Raw genomic sequence first — 10,472 nt, forward strand, 5'->3', positions numbered from 1 at the left:
ATATGAAATTTGTTTTGGTACACTAATTTGTCATGAGGAAGCGTAAATAAAATTTTGAGGTCATTTGGAACAAGTTCGTTTTGGGCTTATTTCCAAATTAATTTAAAAATGAATAAAAGCAAACCCTAAGAGTTAGGTTAGAGTTTGATTTTTGTTTTGGTCATGTTTTATGACCAGTAGGGTTTCAAGATCAATTTGGTCAAGTCACTTAGGTCATAAACCCTAGGTCATTAAAGTGTTGGTTAGAGTTTAGTTAATGAGTGATTTCATTCATTAAGGGTAGAACTTTGGAGTGAAACTTTGGGTAGTTCTTTAGAAGAATGTAGGGTTTCTTAATAAACATTTTTGTGTGGTCCTTGATGGTAGAATTGCAAGTTGGTTTTGTTGGCTTGCAACTGTACCATGAAGGAAAGTTATACTCAAGGTGTTATTATATTTCATGCACCATGAAAGCATCATGTTTACATTATCATCATGTTGTAAGCATATGTTTTTATTTCGTGTAGAATCCAAGAGTGAACCGGTCCTAGTTGAGCAAGTTGTGGAAGAATCCCCGGTTGTTTCAGGATTTGATATTTGTGGTACTGATCCGGAACCCAAGATCATCAACGAAGGCAAGCCCCGGTTTATGCATTAAACCATTACCTTGTTTACTTTGAAAAGTTTATCACCTATGTTACCTATTGCATTAAGTTGATTATTTCAAATGTTACCTACTTGATGCATTGCCAACCTTGTTAATTGTTTACCATCCTTGAAGATGATTTCATTTACAAAGGCGTAGAATGCTTAATATGCTTTATGGTAGGCTTTCAAAGTAAAAGTTTCGATACAATCAAAGATGGCATCCTAGCCAAGGAAAGAAAGAAGGTAGAATGAACTAGAGACTAGTCGGGTGACTTATCTTGAATATTGGGTAATGTTGCCAACTATGTCGCTTAAAGTCCACTCATTGTGGATCTTCTGAATGAGACACTTTGTAGTACTGGTCACATACTCCGGTAAGCCTACTTTGGCTAATCCAATACTAAGACGAATGCCCACGCACTGGGAGTGGAGAGATGGCGGGAGTAGCGGGTACCCTCATGGCTGGAATGTGGCTGGATTGGAGGTGTGCTGTGCTCTCGGGTGGCATGGAGATGACTTAGTATAGGAGGATCCGGTAGCAAGGTTGATATATGCAAGATTAAGTTCTACATATGTCGTCTGATAAGGAATCCCCAGCTGGGACTTGAATCAATTCAAATTGCTGGTGCTCTACGGATATGGAGACTCATTTCATTACAGAAGTAATGCAGGACTGGTGAATTACTAAAATTTGAGAAAAGGAATGGAATGAAAAGAATTGGAACATGGAATATGAACACTTAGTTTGATATAATGAACTAAGAAGACTTAGGGGTAAAACTTGAAAATAGGATCAAGAATAGTAAGCTTTTGGCAAAGAACTTTTGAATCTTGCTACATCCTTACCTTGCCCCAACACCTGCATCTCTAAAGTTTTTCACCCCCTTTTTACGTCGGGTTAGTCTTGTTGAGTACTTTTGTACTCAGGGTTGTTAACCCTTGTTGCAGGTGACTCGCATGCGCAGGCTTGTTTTGGTCCCTACTTCATGTTAGTGTTTGAATTCGATGATGATGAGGAATGATGAATGGCCTTTGGACAAGGCACTAGTTTGTATGAAAAATAATGTTAATGTAATATTATCCCGCTACTATGGTTGTATGACACTTATGGTTTTGTAAGTTTGAAACAACTGGTTTGTAATATTAAAACTTAAATCTTCCGCTTTCTAATCTCTGATATGTATATTGAAAACTATTGTAATATGTAATGTCTGTGATTGGGATCCTGTTTGGAAAAGATTCGTGGATGATTTGGGTTTCCCGAGGACACCCGATAGACCTGTTAAGTTATTGGGAACTTGTGTACGCTATCAGAGGTTTGTTGAGACAACGATAGATGCACATGGGCCCGATTTCTTAGAAGGTTCTGCCACAGTCCCAGAGCTGTTCTTGTTTTTCACTAGGTTGTGAAATTGCCCTGAGTTCTTCTAGTGTTTCTTAGATCTTATAGTAGGGAGTATTCGCTGCTCATCCTTCTTCGACCTCTCACTCTAATTTTCTTCTATTGTACTCGGCTAGGTCTGACTCATATTTGATCCTAGCTTCCTTGCGCTACTTAGCACGGTGTTGACGTCCTTGTTTCAATTTGGTCTTTCTTTCTCTGGCTTGCCTCTGACCCTCGGTCTCACCATTGTGCCCTTGGGTAAATGGTGATATGTTGGACTTAGATTCATCTGAAGACCTAACATCGGGCACTTCTAGGGGGACCAGTGGTGATCAAGGATGGCGAATCATGAGTACTTCTCTAGCGTGAGTTGTTCTGTCATTAGCGTTGGTTTCTGTATTGTCAGAGTGGTTGATAACTTTAGTAGAGGCTTCAAGGTCGTAGATCGAGTCTCCTTCTTGGTAGGGTAGAGCTATTGTCGTTGTTGTGTCAACTAAGTGGGTACTGCTATCCCCTGGAATAGAACCTAGGCAGTGGATGATGCAGTCTTGAGATGTTACGGTTAGTACGAGACCTTTCTGAGCTCCTGTCGGTGGTATTCCAAGCACTGGATTAAGAGATCTTTCGAGCTATGCCCGATAAGACGTTGCCATGTTGTCAAGGCTGAATGGAAAAGGACCTGTCTTCTTTAGAGTACTCTAAGTGTACTCCAAGCTGTATTTTTGATAGGTTGATGTCGTGTTCTGAAGCCTTATTGGAAAAGAACTTGGTTTTCTGATAGAACTCAGATAAGACTCCATCTCGGAAGCAGAACCTGAGTTTGAATCGGATGCATGAAGCTACGAAATCTGAGTTGGATCAGACATCGCGAGCTGCATGAATCTTCTAGCAAGTTGATCTGTCATTGTCGCCAAAATAGAAAAGTCCTGATGATGATCTAAATCTTTGAAGAGACGGCCTTGGAGCTTGCCATCGTTGCCTGCCTTGTAGATCCACGAACCGAAGATGAAGGTTGATCCCTTCGAGAAGATCATGTTGTCAAGGTCCATCGAGCTCTCGAATGTAAAGTTGCCGAAAGCCCCTACCTGGCGCGCCAACTATCGATGTTTGACGACCAATAGCCTACCATGGGGGTACCCAGGGTAGTATGTTCGGGCTTCAGCATATGCAAAACTCAACGGTTAACGCAAGAGACAGTCAATTTATCCTGGTTTGGACCCTCGATCATTGATCGAGTAATAGCCCTACGTACAGTCGGCGTTAGACTTTGTGTTGGATTGATTGTCCAGTGTTGTGTTGTAAAAGTCTCCCGTCCCTAGGATCCCTTCCCTCCTTTATATAGTCAGGAGGTTAGAATCCTAGTCAGTTTACAATGAGAGTTCCTAGTAGGATTACAGAATAATACTACTACTAAGATTACAGGGGAAGAATCCTAGTTAGACTAGATCTTCTCCCTTCCTTACAGGGTATCCTGTGGGTCCTGCACCGACACCGACCAAGACTCAAACATGGGCTAGGATGCCTACAACACTAGTATGCCCAGGTACTGGCTGCTAATAGGCCCATCCATTTCCACCCCTCACTCTAAAGGTGCCCCGAAGTTGTTGTGAACCTGTCGGTGGGCCAACCTTCAAACTCCTAGGCCTGAATGGCCCATGGGAGCATTTTTAGCTCTGTATCCCTTCTTACCTATGGCGGTTCTCAGCCCATCGAATGGGGTGAACCATCATCTGAGGAGGCATGTGCACATTTCTCAAAGATGCGATGTGATGCAGCGCAGCGGGTGCACAAATCTAGGTGGACGGTTTGCCTCTCGCTCCACCCCGCATTATAAATAGCGCCCTCCCCCTTCACATTTCGGCACACTAAACCGCAACCTTGCCTTCTCTGCCTTTCTGCCATTGTCGTGGTACCGCTCCAACATCACCCACGCACGCATGGAGGGACTCGTCAACCGCGGTCTTCTCCATGGAAGGACCAACACGGCGGAGTGGCTCATGCCCAGTTGTGAGGATGCGTCGGCACCGCCCGATGGCTACATCGTGTCCTTCATGCCCTTCCACGAGTGTGGACTTGCGATTCCTCCCAGTCCATTCTTTTAGGGTCTACTGCACCATTGCCAGATTGAGCTACAGCATCTAAACCCCAATAGGATCTAGCACATCATGGCCTTCATCATGCTGTGTGAGGGATACATGGGGATCGAACCACACTTTGAACTATGGATGTACTTCTTCTTCATCTCCCTGCTTAGGAAGAAGGACAGATGTAGGGAGATCCTAGTGCCGATGGGATCCACGGGCATCCACTTTCGGGGGCAGTGGAAGACCGAGTACATGCCCTACCAGCTATCTAGATCCAACAAAGGGTGGCACATGCAGTGGTTCTACTTAAAGAATGACCCAGCCGCCCCCTTGCCGGTCTTCACCGGGCGCCTGATCGAAGAGGCGCCATCAACGTGGCTGTGGGGGCCACTCATCAAGGAAAAGAATAGGATGTGCGACCTCCTTGAGACCATCGCATCCCTGAGGAGCTGCGGTCTTCGTGGGGCTGATGTCATTATGGCATATCACACAAGGAGGGTGGCACCGCTGATGGCGTGCGCCCTCCCGCTATATGGGATGACGACTGGCGTGCAACTCGATGGGATAGCGCTTGCTTAGGGGCCGCTTCACGACAGCAAGGTCACACAGTGCATCAAGTAGGTGATGGACGAGTCTAATGCCATGTTCCTAATCCCAGGACATCCCATGATGTGGTAAGAGCCAGGTTTTATCAAGTTGCCAGCGGACTTGGGCTTTTGGGCCTCCGTCGCGCCACTGTCAGAGCATGTGGCCATGAGGGCGACAAACTATGCCGTAGATGAGTGGAGGAAGATGGATAAGGATGACAAGGAGGTGAGGTGGCAGGTGAAGTGGTGGGTGAGGCTGAACCGAGGAAAGCGGCGACATCGTTCGAAGGAGGAAGAGGAAGAAGAAGAAGAAGAAGAAGAAGAAGAAGAAGAAGAAGAAGAAGAAGAAGAAGAAGAAGAAGAAGGAGGAGATGGATCTAGGTCGCCCGTCCAATGGGACGAGCTAGGCAGTTGGGATAAGGATCCATCTCTACCATAGGCAGGGCCTTTCTTATGGCATGCCCTAGGGAAGGAGGAGGAGGACACACCCCCCAGAGCTGGTGGAATCAAGCTGCCCCGCCCCATTCGGGCCTCCCGCGGTGCCCCCGGGGTCAGCGGGAACTGGTCGCTCCACTCCATCCGGACCCTCTAATCAGAGGGAGGGCTCAAAGCGGCAACATGGCGATGAGGAGGACCCGAGGTCGGGTGGCCCGAACCCAAAACATCATCGTCCGATGGCGTCGAGGTGAGTCAAGAGTTTTTTCGTCCTTTTGTTCTAACAAATTTTTGTCGTAAACTGACTGCCATGTCCTGTGCAGCATCGAAGGACATGGGACTCTCCTGAGGCTTGTGCCAAAGAAGAGTCCTCTAGCAGACGTGCCAGGAGCCAGCTGGCGCTGCGCCGAAGGTGAGCGGGACTGGCGCTGGGGTGCCACGGTGTCGATCGGGGAGGCACAACCGATGGCTGCATCCACGGGAGAGAAGACGGACTAGGGCAGATCTGAGGTGCCCTTGGTGGGCATGGCATGGTCAGGTGTGGCCATGACGTCATAGGAGGAGGTGACGTAGCCGAGCCGTCATCCGTGCAGGTGGCCATGCCTACGGCGGGGTAGAAGGAAAAGGGCGCACCCGAGGAATCCTTAGTGGATGTGGCGATGGGGTAGGCCTTTGCATTCACATCACCCACCCCCTCTAATACTGAAGGGTTCGCCCCATAGGAGTAGTGCCGCAAGAGGGGTCGGCGCCTCTTAGGATCAGCATGTAGCCATCCCGATCTCTGGTCTGGGTGGTTTCCCTTGATGACGTAGTGGAGGAGAGGGAATGGGGGAGCATCCACATGGAGGTTAGGACCACGGTCCACGCCCTAACCACCGTGCTAAGCTCGCTACCCGACATTGTCACCCCAGTTGGCCAGGTATGATGTCAGGTTCATAAACTCGAGGTCCCTCATGGGCTGGCTTCCTAGCAAAAGCTCGGCCCAGCAAACGACGCGTAGACTCCTAAGCTGGCCCAAAATACCTAAACGATAGGCCAGAAGGGCAATCCAATCTCTGACTGAAAGGCCTGGCCGAGGAGGAACGATGCCTGCTTTCTGACTCTGGCCGCCTCTCCGACCGGAATGCCTCTCTAACTAGAAGGCCTAGCCAAACACAACTTCCGACTTTGACCCATGTCTCCAACTGGGGTTGCGCCAAACCACAGCTTATAGCTCTTCTCCGACTGGCACAGTCAGAGCCGACCGGGACCAACCGACTAGGGACGCCTGCTCGGTGAGGACTAGGAGATGGATAGAGAAAGTAAGGTAGGGCACTCAAGTCAAACCATAATACCGAGGACCATACCCTATACACCTGCAAGATAGTACCATCAGGGCATGTTAGAAGTGTATCCTACAAACCTTCCTAGCATGTTAGAACCCAAGCAGTGTTGTGGGCGGCGACATTTGCCCTACAGTGTTGTGGGCGCCATCAACACCCATACTAGACAAACATGGTAAGGCTCCCCCACATGCCTCTAGACATCAACAGTGTTGTGGGCGCCGTCATCTACCATACATGGTGAATACGGTAAAACCTCCCACATGCGTCTGACAACAATAGTGTTATGGGTGCCTACCATCATCTTGTACCCGACGGCGCGGGCAACAATACTTAGCAGCATGCATACTCTCTCTCTTGCTTGTAAGGCCGTCCCCTTCATCTATAAAATAGGATGCGTTCTCTCCCAATAGATAGATCCCTCAGTTCACTCACACACCATAACAGAACCACTAGGTTCAAACCTCGAGCACACACTCGAACACTCAGCACATAGCGGAGCTCCTGTCACTCTTGGCCCTTCAGACTAGAGTTCGACCGGGCCTCTTGCACCCCCCATCTTTCTCCCTTTCATTTGTAACCCCACAACAAACTTTGAGCACCTAGGCTCAGGAATAAAGTCATCGACCGACCTAAACTAGACATAGAGCATGTTATCTGAACCAGTATAAACCCTATGTCATTGAGTGCTAGGCCACATCCGATCACAACGTACAACAAAACTACAAATATTTATGTCTTGGTCACTTTCTGCACCGATAGTTGGCGCCGTCCGTGGGGAAGACGATGTACGTTCACACTTTTTGGTCATCAATGGCCCATTTTTCTGCCACCTTCACCATGGCGGGCTCAAGCAATACGACTCGCTTCAGCTCGCTAGAGTTTCCCGCACTCCCACCTATTGGGATGTGGGTTCCACCCATCTTTAAGCCGTCCTAGGCCTTTCTCTTTGGAAGCCTGGACTTCATCAGCGACTGGCTCATCATACTACACCTCCATGAGGAGGCACCCCATCCTGGTGCCCGTTGGAGGGGCGCCCTCCGTTGGCTTCAGGACACCCAACAACTTCAACGATGAGGTGCCTGTGCTTCATTTTGAGCAAACACTATGCTCAAACCCTGCTGTGAGTGATGTACATATTGTTATTTACTCGCTATTTACTATCTTCCGCCGATTATTTAGAGGGACCGCATTGTCCACACCGCAACCACTATACGACTGGTTCCCCTATTGCCCCACGTCCCCCCCTAGATGCGTACGCCTAGGGGCTCCAAAAAATGCTGACGCTGCCTCCACTCACATCCAAATTCATGGGGATGGTGAGCTATGCTCCCACCTATTTCTACGAACTCATAGATGACGAGGTTGAGAGCGATGGCTCCAACATCGGTGACATGGCACCTAGCCACTGTCCATCCTAGGAGTGTGCTATGGCAGACGCTCTAGGACAGCCGCCGGTGGTAGCAGAGTCCTTACAGACTCACACCCCTCTGGACCCTCATGCGAGGCCCTCGCACTCGCACAAAAGCACAGCGAGGAGCTACAACAACAGTGGCCGAACCAACTTCCACCTGCGCCGGCCTGCTCAGCGCACCACACTGCGCCCCGTACGAGGAACCCGGTGAGTGGCGCCCGAGGTTGCGCCCGCTAGGTCCAACGTAACATCATGGACGGGGGAATGATCCCCCATAGTTCACTCAGGCTGGCTAGAACATCGCCACCACAGCATCCATGGGAGAGCAGACGGAGGAGGACGCATCCGAGGTGCCCTTGGTGGGCATGGCATGGTTAGGTGTGGCCACAATGTCATAGGAGGAGGTGGCGTAGCTGAGCCATCATCCGTGCAGGTGGCCATGCCTATGGTGGGGTAGAAGGAAGAGGGCGCACCCGAGGCGTCCTTAGTGGATGTGGCGATGGGGTAGGCCTTCGTATTCACATCACCCAGCCCCTCTAATACCAAAGGATCCACCCCATAGGAGTAGTGCCACAAGAGGGGTCGGCGCCTCTTAGGATCAGCGCATAGCCATCTTGGTCTCTGGTCCGGGTGGTTGCCCTTGATGACGTAGCAGAGGAGAGGGAATGGGGGAGCATCCACACGGAGGTTGTGACCACGGTCCATGCCCTAACCACCATGCTGAGCTCACTGCCTGACATTGCCACCCCAGTTGGCCAGGTATGATGTCGGGTTCATAAACCCGAGGTCCCTCATGGGCTGGCTTCCTAGCAAAAGCTTAACCCAGCAGATGACGTTGCGAACGACACGCAGACTCCTTAGACAGCCCAAAATCCCTAAACGATAGGCCAGAAGGGCAATCCAATCTCCGACCAAAAGGCCTGGTCGAGGAGGAACGGCATCCGCTTTTTGACTCTGGCCGCCTCTCCGACTAGAAGGCCTAGCCAAACACCACTTCCGACTTCGACCCACGTCTCCAACCGGGGTTGCGCCAAACCCCTGCTTATAGCTCTTCTCCGACTAGCACAGTCAGAGCCGACCAGGACCAACCGACCAGGGACGCCCATTCGGTGAGGACTAGGAGACGGATAGAGAAAGTAAGGTAGAGCACTCAAGTCAAACCACAATACCGAGGATCGTACCCTATACACCTACAGGATAGTACCAACATGGCATGTTAGAAGTGTATCCTGCAAACCTTCCTGGCATGTCAGAACCCAAGCAGTGTTGTGGGCGGCGACATTTGCCCTACAGTGTTGTGGGCACCATCAACACCCATACGAGACAAACACGGTAAGGCTCCCCCACATGCCTCTAGACATCAACGTACTATCTCTCTCGCTTGTAAGGCTGTCCCCTTCATCTATAAGGCTATCCCCTTCATCTATAAAATAGGATGCGTTCTCTCCCAATAGATAGATCCCTCAGTTCACTCACACACCACAACAGAACCACTAGGTTCAAACCTTGGGCCCACACTCAAACACTCAGCTCATAGCGAAGCTCTTGTCACTCTTGGCCCTTCAGACTAGAGTCCGACCGGGCCTCTTGCACCCCCCATCTTTCTCCCTTTCGTTTGTAACCCCATAATAAACTTTGAGCACCTAGGCTCAGGAATAAAGTCACCGACCGACCCAAACTAGACGTAGAGCACGTTGTCTGAACCAGTATAAATCCTATGTCATTGAGTGCTAGGCCACTTCTGATCACAACGTACAACAAAACTATAAATATTTATGTCTTGGTCACTTTCTGCACCGATAGTTGGCACCGTCTGTGGGGAAGACAATGTACATTCACACTTTTTGGTCATCAATGGCCCATTTTTCCACCACCTTCACCATGGCGGGCTCAAGCAATATGACTCACTTCAGCTCGCTGGAGTTTCCCGCACTCTCACCTGTTGGGATATGGGTTCCACCCATTTCTGAGCCATCCTAGGCCTTCCTCTTCGAAAGCCTAGACTTCATCATCGATCGGCTCATCGTACTACACCTCCATGAGTAGGCACCTCATCCCAGTGCCCATTGGAGGGGCGCCCTCCGTCGGCTTCGGGACACCCAATGACTTCAATGATGAGGTGTCTACGCTTAGTTCTATGTAAACGCTCTGCTAAAACCCTGCTGTGAGTGATGTACATACTGTTATTTACTTGCTATTTACTATATTCCACCGATTATCCAGAGGGACCGCATTGTCCACACCATAACCACTATATGACCGGTTCCCTTATGGCCCCATGTCCCCCGTGGACGCGTACGCCCGGGGGCTCCAAAAAATGCTGACACCGCCTCCACTCACATCCAAATTCATGGGGATGGCGAGCTATGCTCCCACCTATTTCTACGAACTCGTAGATGACGAGGTTGAGAGCGATGGCTCCAACATCGGTGATGTGGCACCTAGCCACTGTCCATCCTAGGAGTGTGCTATGGTAGATGCTCTAGGATAGCCGCTAGTGGTAGCGGAGTCCTTGCAGACTCACAACCCTCTGGACCCTCATGCGGGGGCCCTCGCGCTCGCACAAAAGCACGGCGAGGAGCTACAACAATGGCGGCCGAACCAACTACCACCTATGCC

This window comes from Miscanthus floridulus, chromosome 3 (assembly GCF_019320115.1).
Source record: "Miscanthus floridulus cultivar M001 chromosome 3, ASM1932011v1, whole genome shotgun sequence".
Lineage (NCBI taxonomy): Eukaryota > Viridiplantae > Streptophyta > Magnoliopsida > Poales > Poaceae > Miscanthus > Miscanthus floridulus.